This window comes from Lithobates pipiens, unplaced genomic scaffold, assembly GCF_037356315.1.
Source record: "Lithobates pipiens isolate NorthernLeopardFrog02 unplaced genomic scaffold, aLitPip1_a1.2 Scaffold_19, whole genome shotgun sequence".
Taxonomy (NCBI): domain Eukaryota; kingdom Metazoa; phylum Chordata; class Amphibia; order Anura; family Ranidae; genus Lithobates; species Lithobates pipiens.
The window spans coordinates 519350420-519362745 of NW_027507764.1; the positions used below are offsets into that span (position 1 = coordinate 519350420).

Here is a 12326-nt window from a genome sequence, read left to right on the forward strand (position 1 = left end):
AGCATACGGCACCTGGTATTCCCAGTCGGTCTTCCATCCAGTTACTAATCAGGCCCGACAATGCTTAACCTCCGAGATCAGACAAGATCGGGCACTTTCAAGGGGATGGGGCCATAGGCGATCTCTTTGGGCACTCTCAACCATCTTGACAAACGCCAACATGGTGATCTTGGGAAACAAGCTAAAAAAACCAAGTCAATGCCAACATTGGAGGCTAAGCAGGGTTGGGCAATCAGTTTACTTGCCTGAAATAGGCATCTCAGAACTGCCATCTGGCTGCTTCCCGGGTTTCCAACTCCTTCAACTAATCCCAGGAGACAATACTTCGCCTCCATCCTGGTGGAGGTTCCAAACACCCGATCAATGGTTCCTGTCACCTCCGTCCAGTAGCAGATCAACTTCGGGCATCTCCAAAACATGTGCATCATGTCTCCCCCCATGTTCCCGCACCGGGGGCAACTTGCGTCCGGCCATTCGGCCAAATTGAAAAAGTTTACGAGGAGCATAATAAGTTTTATATAATAAGAACAGATGTGACATCCTCTGAGAGGAGAGCCACAATTGACCACAGGCAGTATTCCTGTGGCCAATTATAGCTCAAGGGGGTTTAGTACACACCCCACACTATATAAGGCAGCCAGCGCGGCGGCCTTGTATAGTGTGTTGCGGCGGTCAGGGAAAGAGGATGATAGGCAGGGACAGTGTCTTTACTGCTTGGGAACCTAGCACTGTTACAGTGGGTGTTATGTGCCTCCTGCACAGTACACACCTGAAGCTACCCTTTATTACTGGTGTTCAAATTTTGCAATACAGGCATCGGCAGTGCAGAAGTTAGAGTGGGTGTTGTGTGCCTCCTGCACAGTATACACCTGAAGATACCCCTTATTGCTGGTGTTCTGTTTCTGTAATGCAGGAACCTAGCACTGTTACAGTGGGTGTTGTGTGCCTCCCACGCTTGTCCTTATTTCGGCAGCTGGACGTGTTGAGCCACATCATGGCTTGGTCGGATGTGAAAGACCAAGCCCTCCTAATGCTCCTCATCCTCTCTCACCCAGGCTCAGGGTACTAGCCTGTGTTCTGTATACACTAGGCTTTCTTCTGTATACCCTATCCTCTCTTTATACTCTAGCCTGTCGTTTATGTACACTAGACTCTTTGTTTACCTCATAAATGGCAGTGTATATAGAAGGAAGGCTAGTTTATACAGAGAGGCTAAGGTATACAGAAGGTAGGCTAGAGAATAAAGAAGACAGGCTAGTGTATACAGGACACATGCTAATGTATAGAGAAAACAGGCTTGGTTATAGAGAGAGACTGAGACTATTATATTCAGAAGAAAAGCTAGTGTATAGAGAGAGGCAGGCTGGGGTATACAGAGAGGCTAGTGAATACAGATAGGGTGATGTGTACAGAAATGCTAGTGTATACTGAGAGGCTAGAGTATACAGTTATTCTGGGGTATACAGAGAGGCTAGTTTAAAGAGAGGCTAGTGTATACAGAATACAGACTCGTGTATGCAGATAGGCTTGAGTATACAGAGATGCTAGAGTAAACAGTGAGGCTGGGGTACACAGAAAGGCTAGTTTAAAGAGAGGCTAGTATATACAAAGATGTTAGTGTATAGAGAGAGTCGAGTGTATACAGATAGGACAGTGCATATAGAGAGACTAGTGTATACAGAAGACAGGCTTGGGTATACATCCAAGCTGACAGTGTATACAGAAGCTTGGGTAGTGTATACAGAGACTCTAGTGGATACAGAAGACAGGCTGGTGTATTCTAGCTAGTTTTTAAAGTCTAGTGTATACAGAAGACAGGCTGTGGTATACAGAGGGTTTAGTGTATTCAGAGAGTCTGGTGTATAGAGATGCAAGGGTGTACAGAGAAGCTAGTATATATAGAAGACTACAGCATACAGAAGAAAGGCTAGTGAATACAGAATAAAGGCTGGCTTCTACGGAGAGGCTAGTGTATGCAGAACACTATCTAGGGTATAAAGAGAGGCTAGATTATACAGAGAGGCTAGTGCATACAGTGAAGCTATTTTATATAGAAGCCTGGTTAGTGTATACAGAGAAGCTAGTGTGTACAGAAGAAAGGCTATTGTATGCAGAAGACCGGCTAGTGTATACAGAGAAACTAGTGTATAACAGAGTGTATATAAAAGACAGGCCAGGGTATAAAGAAGACAGAGTAATGTATACAGAAACAGAAAACATGCTCGTGTATATAGAGAGGCTAGTGAATTTAGAGGGTAGGCTAAGTGATAACAGAAGACAATCGTGGATATACAGACACATTTCATCATTTCATCTAGCTCGCATCTCTAATGGAGTTTGTCTCATAGCCACGTTATGCCTTTTCATTCGTATGCTAAATATAGATTATACTCACTACACGATTTTAATCACCCACATCAAGCATGCAATAAAACTATCATACATCAAAATAAACCATGTACTGCCAAAACAATAACGGCCAATAACTTAAAAAATGACTTATCAGTCAATGACTTAACAAAATAAACTTTGCACTCTTTTGCTCTATTTTGCATATTTGTAATTCTCCACATCAACTGTCACTTTGATATCACCACTGACGACACACCATCCTGACTTATTTTGCTTTATTTATTATTAGAAATAGAGAGTACTATCTCAAAACCAGTTAAATCTATTCACTTCGATGAGGTCTACCGCTAATTGTACGGTAATGCAAAATGTTCACAAAACCATCCATTTGCTACCAGACATGCTGCACATATTATTAGTAATGTAACTATCGCTCGCTAACGATGTAAACAGGTTTATTGCTTTTCTGACATTAACCGAGTATCTTTGACATTAACTGAGTATCTCTCTGCATTAGAATCTTAATAATAATAATAGGATTGTGTAAGGCAAAGATCAACTAGTCGAATATAAGCTTTCTCAGTGGTACCGGCATATCATTTAAAATTAGACTATCAAGCTAATTTTTCAATCTCTTACCGTTGAACAGCGATACTTCCTCCCTTCAATATTAAGCCATTTAAATGTCTTATTGGTCGCCTATATTATACAACTCTCTGAAAAGTATATATGTAGAGAATAAAACTAGTCTTACATCTTAATAAAACTGTTTTATTGCTCAACCAGTATCAAGCTGTCATGACATAAGCAAATAAGTCACAGTTAAAACACAGTGACAAAACATTTCTTTTTACCGCAGCAAAATGTGAGAAAAGCAGTGTAAGTCGTCTTTCTGCCATATGCTTCAGGAAATTAATGTACCGCTTTTAAATTCATATCAATTCCACATCCTAATGTAAACCGTCTAAAATTTTAACATTTACTGATAGCAATTACTGATATTACATTATGATTATACCAGTGGAATTGGACCGCGTAATGGAATTGTCAACTTAGTCATAATCTCAGAGTTAACTTAGCTGATAAATTTACGATTTACTCAACGATTTACTCAACGATTTAAACTTAGATTTTTTCAAGCTAAGTCAATTTAATCTTAAATAATTTATACTATATTCTACTGTACTCTTAAATAATGTACTGTTTTTCTGTATTTTAGCCGTGCTCATATTTCGTGTTATGTTGCAACCATCTGATCTCATTGCTATTCCGACTTTCTGCCCTAATGAGGATATTACTTTGCAACTATCCCTTGATCCCTTTTGTGTATTCACTTTATCTCGACCTATATATACTGCCTCAATATACTTATTATTATTATATTATAGAGATTACTATCTCTAAATCATTGTAAACGTAACCATAGTTATTATGTCTACAGCTAATTTTACGTTAAAGCAAAATTCACACAAAACCATCTTTTTAAAACCTTTTACAGCCGGCACATTAAGAATAATGCAACCATCTCTCTACCTCTATGCAATAGGATTCTCTTTCTGACTTTATTTTATGTATTACTTCTTCTCCACATTAATTGTCACACTGATAACCATTTGTAACACATAACACTGGTAACACATTTTTTAACAGCAGCAAAATGCGAGAAAAGCAGTGGGACGGTTTACTTGATTGAGAATTGGTTGCAGTAGCAAAGGATAGCAATAAAGTTTGATTACATTAATAACACATAATGCAACTATTTTACATTCACATCAAGCATACATCCTATTGTAAACTGTCTATCACTATTAATTTTCAGGGTTACTGATACATTATGCGGATAACCAGTGGAAACGGAAAAAAGTCAGTGTAAGCCGTCTTCGTGCGTAACAAAATTAATGGAACGATTTACACGTTGGAATTTACAAGCTACGTCAATTTACTCTTAAATAATGTATACCCTTTAGCTGCTTAGCTCACACTTTGCTGTATGTAGCCGCGTTAACTGTATTAATGGTTACATGTAAGTAACCAATGGGGATTGATATTTCATGTCTATCTCACATCTCTAATGCAAATTGTCTCTTTGAAATGTCATACTTTTCCAGTTATTATACTTTCTCATCCTTAAAGACAAGTTGCTGATATTTTATGATTACAGCAATCATCTCATCTAATTGCTAGTCCGATATTCTGCCTTGGTATTACTTTGCAAGGCTCTATTGAACAATGTAAAGGTTAGCTAGATATTTTGTGTATTTCCACTTAAACTCGACCTGTATATACTGTCTCAATATTATCCTTTCTAATTTTGCTAAATTAGATTATAGGGTTTGCTATGACTAAATCCCGGTAACCTACTCACCTTTATTACGTATACTGCTACTTTTAGGATAATACAAAACCATCTTTTGCTTCTTTACACGCTTCACACATTAAGAGTAATGCAATGCTACCGATGTGAACAGTTTAATTGCTCTTCTTACATTTAGCTGGTATCTCTCTGCTATAGGAAACTGAATTTGTACTACAACGATAACTCATCTAATATCAGTCCTCTCAGTGCTACCGGGATAACTTTTGCATTTAGAGTAATGAAATAATTTCTCAGTCATTTTGAAGCTACTGCAACAAACGCTTCCGATCTCTTTTCAACTGCAATACTTAAGCTCTGCAATATAACGGAATATTTAGCTGCTTAGCTCAAACTTTGCTGTACGTAGCCGTGTTACCTTTATTAATGGTTACTTATGGGGATTGAAATTTCATCTCTAATTCACATTCACATTTCTATTGCAGTTTGTCTTTTTGCCATGTCATCCTCTGCCAGTTATTTTCCTTTCTCATCCTTTGCTATATTTGGGGTATATTCACTGCATGATTAAAGACACGTAGTGAACCTGATTGATAAAAACCTACACTCGTCGTTGCTCTTATTTCGTGTATTGCCACCTAAACTCGACCTGTATATACTGTCTCAATATTAATCTGAGTTATTTTGCTATATTTATTATTAGAATAATCAGACTACGATCTCTAAATCCTGGTAAACCAACTCACACAAAACCATCTTATTTCTACCTTACACGCAGCCACAAATATTAAGATATTAACATTTAACCGGTATCTCTCTGCAATAGTAAACGGAATGGGTAGATCACTCATCTAATATCAGTCTTCTCAGTGCTACCGGAACAACTTTTACATTTAGAGTAATGCAACGATTTCTCAGTTTTATGAAGCTATTGCAACTAACGCTTTGGATTTCTTTCCTGTTAAAATACGCTCTGCAATATTAAGCCATGTAAATTGTCCTATTGGTCTACTAACAATGCTATGTATAATAATACAAATCTTTCAAAAGCAATATCATCTCACTACAATACTTACACTCTGCAAAAATAAATATGATTAATGTGACTAATGCTAATAATTAAAGTCGTCTAAAACTCGGCTATAGGTAGAGAATAAAACTATCTTACATCAAAATAAACCATGTACTGCCAAACCAATAACGGCCAATTACTTAACGTCTATCAGTCAATGACTTAACAAAATAAACTTAGCACTCATTTGCTCTATTTTGTATATATGTAGTTCTCCACATTAACTGTCACATTGATATCACCACTGACAACACACCATTGACCTTTTAACAGCACCAAAATAGGAAAAAAGCACTGTAATTCTTTACATGATTTAGAAGTAGTTGCATTAGCAAAAAATAAAGTCCTGTCTTCTGTACACGCTAGCCTTTCTGTATACATTAATCTTTCTGTGTACACCAGTCCCTCCATATAGACTAGCCTCTCTGTCTTCTGTATACACGTGCCCGTAACCTATATACACTAGCCTGCCTTCTTTTTACAATAGTCTCGGTGTCCCAGCCTCTCTGCATACACTAGCCTCACTGAATTCCCCAGACTCTCTTCTGTATACACAAGCCTATCTGTAAACAATAGCTTGTCATCTGTACACACTAGCCCCTCTGTATACACTAGCCATTCTTCTGTATACACTAGGCTCAGGGGAATAACATTAGCATATCTGTATTACCTTGTTTGACTTTTCTGATTTCTGTTTCTTTTCTAGGGTGTACCTCGCCATATACCCAAGCCAATCTTATTACCCCAGCCTCATTCCAATTATAATAGCCTCACTGTATACCCCAGGCGGTCTTGTGTTGGGTTTTTTCAGTCTGCTCAGCCATCTTCTTGCAGGGGTTCTTCGGGTCAGCCCTTGCTCCCTTTTCCCCACGTATCCTCTCATTCACAAGAAGTTCATTCTCATGTCTGGGTTACCTTGGGCATCAGGCTCATCCTATCCTTCACGGGACATTAATTTGGGTTTGCGTAGCTTGCAGACTCTTAGGGGGTTCCTTCTCATCTTCAGGTCAAGAGTCGGTGGATTCTACTCTCACAGCGGTAACTTACCGGTTACTTACAGTTGGCGTTTGGGCATACCTCATTTTATGGATGGGATATTTACCTTTCCTTTTCCACCTATACTTGTGTCTTTTTGCCCTCTTTTCAAGCATACTGACCATCCAGGCCTTGGGTCTTAAGTAATATCGCATTTCCCACTTGAAGACTCCGATTACAAGTGGGAAGGCTGGCCGCAGGCCAGCCCATATTTGTGGGAGGAGTCTGAGGGACTATTTAACCCTCCTCCTCTGTCAGGGCCAGGGTTGGTGTTTTCTAGGGAGAGAGAGACTGGGTTACACAGGCTTGCTAGTGTATACAGACGGAATAGTGTATACAGAAGACCAGCTAGTTTATACAGAGAGGCTAATGTGTACAAAAGACAGGCTAGATTATACAGAAGAACGTACTGGATATGCAGAGATGGAGGCGAGGTTATACAGAGGGAGAGGCTGTTTTACACAAAGAGGCTAGTGTATGCAGACTTGCTAGAGTATACGGACAGACTAGTGTATACAGAGAGGCTATTTTATACAGAGAGACTAGGGAAAACAGAGAGGCTAGTGTACAGAGACAAGCTGACAGTGAGGCCTGGGTATAATGAGAAGCTAAGTTATACAGTAGACATATATAAAGTAGACATTATATAAAAGACAAAATTGGGTAAACAGAATACAGGCTGGGGTATAATGAGAGGCAAGATTATACAGAGAGGCTAGGGTACACAGAGAGGCTAGTGTATAAAGATGTATACAGAAAGGCGGGGTATACCGAGAGACTAGGTGTATAAAAGACAAGCTAGGGACGGACTAGTGTATACAGAGGACCGGCTAGTTGATACAGAGAGGCTAATGTGTACAAAAGACAGGCTAATGTATACAGATATACTAGATTATACAGAAGAAAATCCTGGGTATGCAGAGCGCTCAGCTTCAAGGGATGGCCAACGTGAGTAATATGAATGACACTCCTCACCCCCCCCACCTACCAGATCTGACTTTCATCCCTTTGCCCTCTCTGCCCCGGTCATCTGGTGGCAGTTTTATGCACTCCCTGGCCCCCACCCATTCATAATCCTTACCGACCTTTCCTTCCGCTGCTCACAGGAACACACTGGATGACTTGTCTAATTAACCAACTTGTACAAGACACTGCTATCCTCCTGTCTGACACCGGTCCCCATTGGAGGCTTTACCCCTCACTGTTTGGGTGGTCCCTGCCTCCCCCTGGATGCTCCACATATACCCCGACGACATTGTCGGAGGGGCACCACTTGACAGGACACGGGGCTGTCATGCTGGTGGCATCTCCCATTGGAGGAAGGGATGATGGCCCCAACCCCTTGGCAGCAGGTTCTTTCATGTACAGACCAGGGCGGCTCATCTTCCCTTCTGGAGTCTTGACCTTAGAGGGGGGAGTTGCACTTTGGGGGGTCTGAGTGATACCTAGTGCGCTGTACTGGAAGGGCTTGACATTCCCGCATATGTGTCCCCTCCCCCTGGTTGTGCCCCTCGTCCCCCGCTCTGGTCCCCACCTACTCTTTGCCGACATTGCCTTCTGCAGCTTTCGGGGACACCCTGGATGACTTATTTATTGCGCCTATTGGTACGAGACACTGCTTCCCTCCAGTTTGACTCTGGACCCCCCTGGAGGATTTACCCCTTACTGTTTGGGCGGTCCCAGCCTCCCTCTGGTTGCTCTACACAGCCCCCGATGGCGATGCAGGAGAGATGCTAATTGGCGGGCCCCAGGACTGCTGCTCGAGTGAAGTCTCCCGTTGGATGGAGGGATGGTGGCCCCAGCCCCTTGCCTGCCGGATTCTCCATGCACCGACCAGGGCTGCTCATCTTTCATCTTGATGTGGTGACCATGGAGGGGAGGAGTTGAAACTTATGGGGTCCGGGTGGTTGCTGGTGTGGGTGTGCTAAAGGACTTGACCTTTCCGCATGTTTTTCCCCTCTCCCTTGCTGCCCCCTTCCCTCCCCCCTTCCCTCCCTTACCTCCTTCCCTTCCCTCCCCCCTTCAATCCCCCCTCCCCCCCTCTTTTCCCCCCTTCCCTCCCCCTTTTCCCCCGGGGTGTGGACGGAGGAGAGGGGGTAAGGAGAGGACAATCTGCCAAAGGAAGAAATGCATTTGTTCGGGGGCTGCATGTACTTTTGGGGTATGGGACGGGGGTGTTGGATCCCATTCTGTGATGCCTTTTCTGTTGTGACGGGCTCCCACATGCATGCCTACATTTAGGGCGAGCTAAGGAGACCCCTCAGCGCTGACAGTTATATGCTCTACCTCTGTTTTGATTATACTATTGTTTTTTGGTTCTATGATTTTACTGATTGTCTTTTATTTGCATACTGGTATCAGACGGGACATTTACCACTGCCGGGACTGGGGGGACTGGAATCCGGGGGCTCCCTCTCCGACCTGTCTACCCACCAACTCAAGTAGGACGGCGCTTTAAACCCAGTGTACATCTGGTAAATGCTATAGCATAATTGTGCTGTTTTAGTATACAATTCCTGTACTGTTGAGTGCGGACAACCATTAATTTCCCTCTCCCCCTGGGGTTGAGGTGCCCGACCTCTTTTTCCCCTTACCTTTCCTTCCTTTCTCCCCCTTAGTTCCCGCGATCCATTACCTACCCAATACCTACCTTGGTTCAACTTTCTTTGCTTTTCTCTGACGTCCCCCTTCCCCTCCCCTAGGAGCGATGGCAGACTCAGTCAAGGTCACCTCTCTAAACGTTAAGGGACTGAACTCCTCTGAAAAATGGTGGATCCTCCTGTGAGGACTGAAGACTTCCTGTACTGATGTGGCCTTTATACAAGAAACACATTTTAAAAATTCTAGCCTCCCCTTTCTACGGTCAAGATCCTTCACTAAGGTCTGTGTGACCAGGGAATTGGACCTTTATTTCCAAGAAAACTAAACGCAGTACTGCGACTTGGGGATAATTTGGGAGGCTCACAAGTCAGTACTCCGCAGGGTACTTATCAGGCACGGGGGCGCATCAAACGAACACGGAAGGAACAGCTTGCTAATCTGTTTTGTGAACTTGCCTCTGTGGAAGCGAAACATAAACATGCCCCCTCACGGACCTTAGAGATTGAATTGGGGACACTCCGTACCTAGATTACTGATCTACTCCATTATAAAGCGAAAGCGGCACTCCAGTTTTGTCGTAAACTGACGTAGGAGTCAGGGGACAAATGCGGAAAAATCTTAGCCAGGTCGGTAAATGAGTTGAAATCTGCCTCTTACATACCACAGTTGATAGATGAGAATGGCCAGAGGGCCTCTACCCCAACCCAAATAGCCAAAGTCTTTGAAAAATGTTACTCTGATCTCTACAACCTGCCCGATTCGGGGTCCGGACAGGATAATATAGACAGATATGTAACCGGTTCTGGTCTACCAACCCTCTCATCGGAATCACGGGAGTACTTGGAGGACCCGATCACACTGGAAGAAGTCCAGATGGCCGTGGGACCTCCGAAGGTGGGTAAGGCTCCGGGCCCTGACGGATATACCGCACAATACTATAAGACCTTCCTCCCTATTCTCGGCCCGCGCTTGGTGACTTTATTGAATACTCTGAGCTCGAATGGGGATTTTCCTGAGGATACCCTTAGAGCCCACATCTCATTGATACCTAAGGAGGGCAAAGACCCGGGCCTATGAGGGAGCTACAGACCCATTTCCCTCCTAAGTTCGGTCCTAAAACTATTCTCTAAAATTCTCGCCACGTGATTGGCACAGCACTTGCAGTCCCTTATACATATTGACCAGTTAGGTTTTATTCCCACCAGGGAAGATAGGGGCAACACCATTAAGGTGCTTACCCTGGTCCATAAAGCAAAGTCATCTGGGACCCCTTGTCTTTTTGTGAGTACTGATGCCGAGAAGGCTTTTAATCGGGTCAAATGGACATTCATGTTCTCGGTCCTTCGCCATATAGGTCTGAGTGAACGGATGCTGGCATGGATAAGTAAGATATACTCACGCCCTTCAGCTCAACTCAAAGCGAATGGGGTGCTCTCATCTTCCCTTGACATCGGGAATGGGACCAGACAGGGTTGCCCCCTGTCGCCCCTATTATTCGCACTGTCATTGGAACCCTTTCTCTCCACAATTCGACAAAACTCAGACATAACGGGACTCCAAATGGGTACTATTGAGTGCAAGATATCTGCCTACGTGGATGACATGCTGTTCTCGTTGACGAATCTCAGAGTTTCCTTGCCAAATCTCCTTCGGGAATTCCAGATATACGGGATACTTCTTGAAATCAGAGGCCATGGGGGTCGAAGTCCCCCCGCAAACGTTACTAGACTTGCAGTCCAATTTTCGATTTAAATGGACCCATACAGCCCTTAAGTACTTAGGTACTTACATTCCACCGGACATCGCGCGTACGTTTAAGTTGAACTTCCCCCCACCCCTTGTCACTAAGATCTGCAGTTTGCTTCACGGGTGGCATTCTGGCCTCCATTACTGGTTCAGGAGATGCAATCTCATTAAAATGAACATACTGCCTAAATTTACCTATCTTTTCCAAGCTCTCCCGATCCAGATTCCAGTCCCGTTTTTTAAGCAAGCTCAATCCCTGCTCACTCAATTTAACTGGGCCCACAAAAATCCCAGACTTAAGTGGTCACAGCTGACATTGTCTAAACAACAGGGAGGGTTGGTTCTCCCTGACTTGCGACGCTACTACCTGGCCTCCCATCTGAGGCGTGTATTGGACTGGAATGGAAACAAACTTTCTAAGCTCTGGGTGCAACTAGGACAATCTCACTCCCGAATTCCGCTAAGAAGCGCCATGTGGTGCTATAAGGATTTACCCACAGAATTGACGTCACATCCCACTATAGGGGCTTCATTGAAAGTCAGTCACCTGATCGCTACCCAAAACACACTCACGTCTTTGACTTCCCTCCTATTCCCTATACGTGGCCATCCAAACTTTGAACCGGGGACCCACTTAGAAATTCCAACCTAGACCATGCGTCTAAATTCGTCATTGATGGAAAATGGCCTTCTTTCCCAACTGCCTTTTTGGAGAGCGGCGCAACAACATCATTTTCTCCATTCCATCCCCAATACTCAAACTTTCGCCCGCCCTCAGACGGAGTTTGAGACTCTATGCAGGAGCGAAGGCCCTTTGGTCCACATTCTCTCTCAAACAGATCACCCACACTTAACCTGTCTGTCCAACTGGGAAAAGGACCTTAATTGCTTGTTTTCCCCAGCACAGAGACAACGCATTATCACTTTGGCTCTCAAAACCTTGCTGTGCACGAAGATACAGGAGACAAATTTTAAACTTCTCACCAGGTGGTATTTGACACCATCAAAGCTGCATAAATGTTTCCCCTCTTCCTTGAACATATGCTGGAGGTGTGGAGAAGAAGAGGGCACGTTGCTCCACATTTTTTGGTCCTGCCCCAGCTTGGTGGACTTCTGGACAGAGATCCGATGCATACCACAAAAATTCACAGACTTCTCCATCCCGGAAGAGGCTGCATTCTTTCTCTTGCACCATTCACAGATTCC

The 12326-nt window shown here is 43.3% G+C and overlaps 1 pseudogene; it reads right to left on the reverse strand.

The window, feature by feature from the left end:
- LOC143999189 (5S ribosomal RNA) lies at positions 1–119 on the reverse strand (annotated as a pseudogene).
- Between the last annotated feature and the right edge of the window lie 12207 nt (positions 120–12326).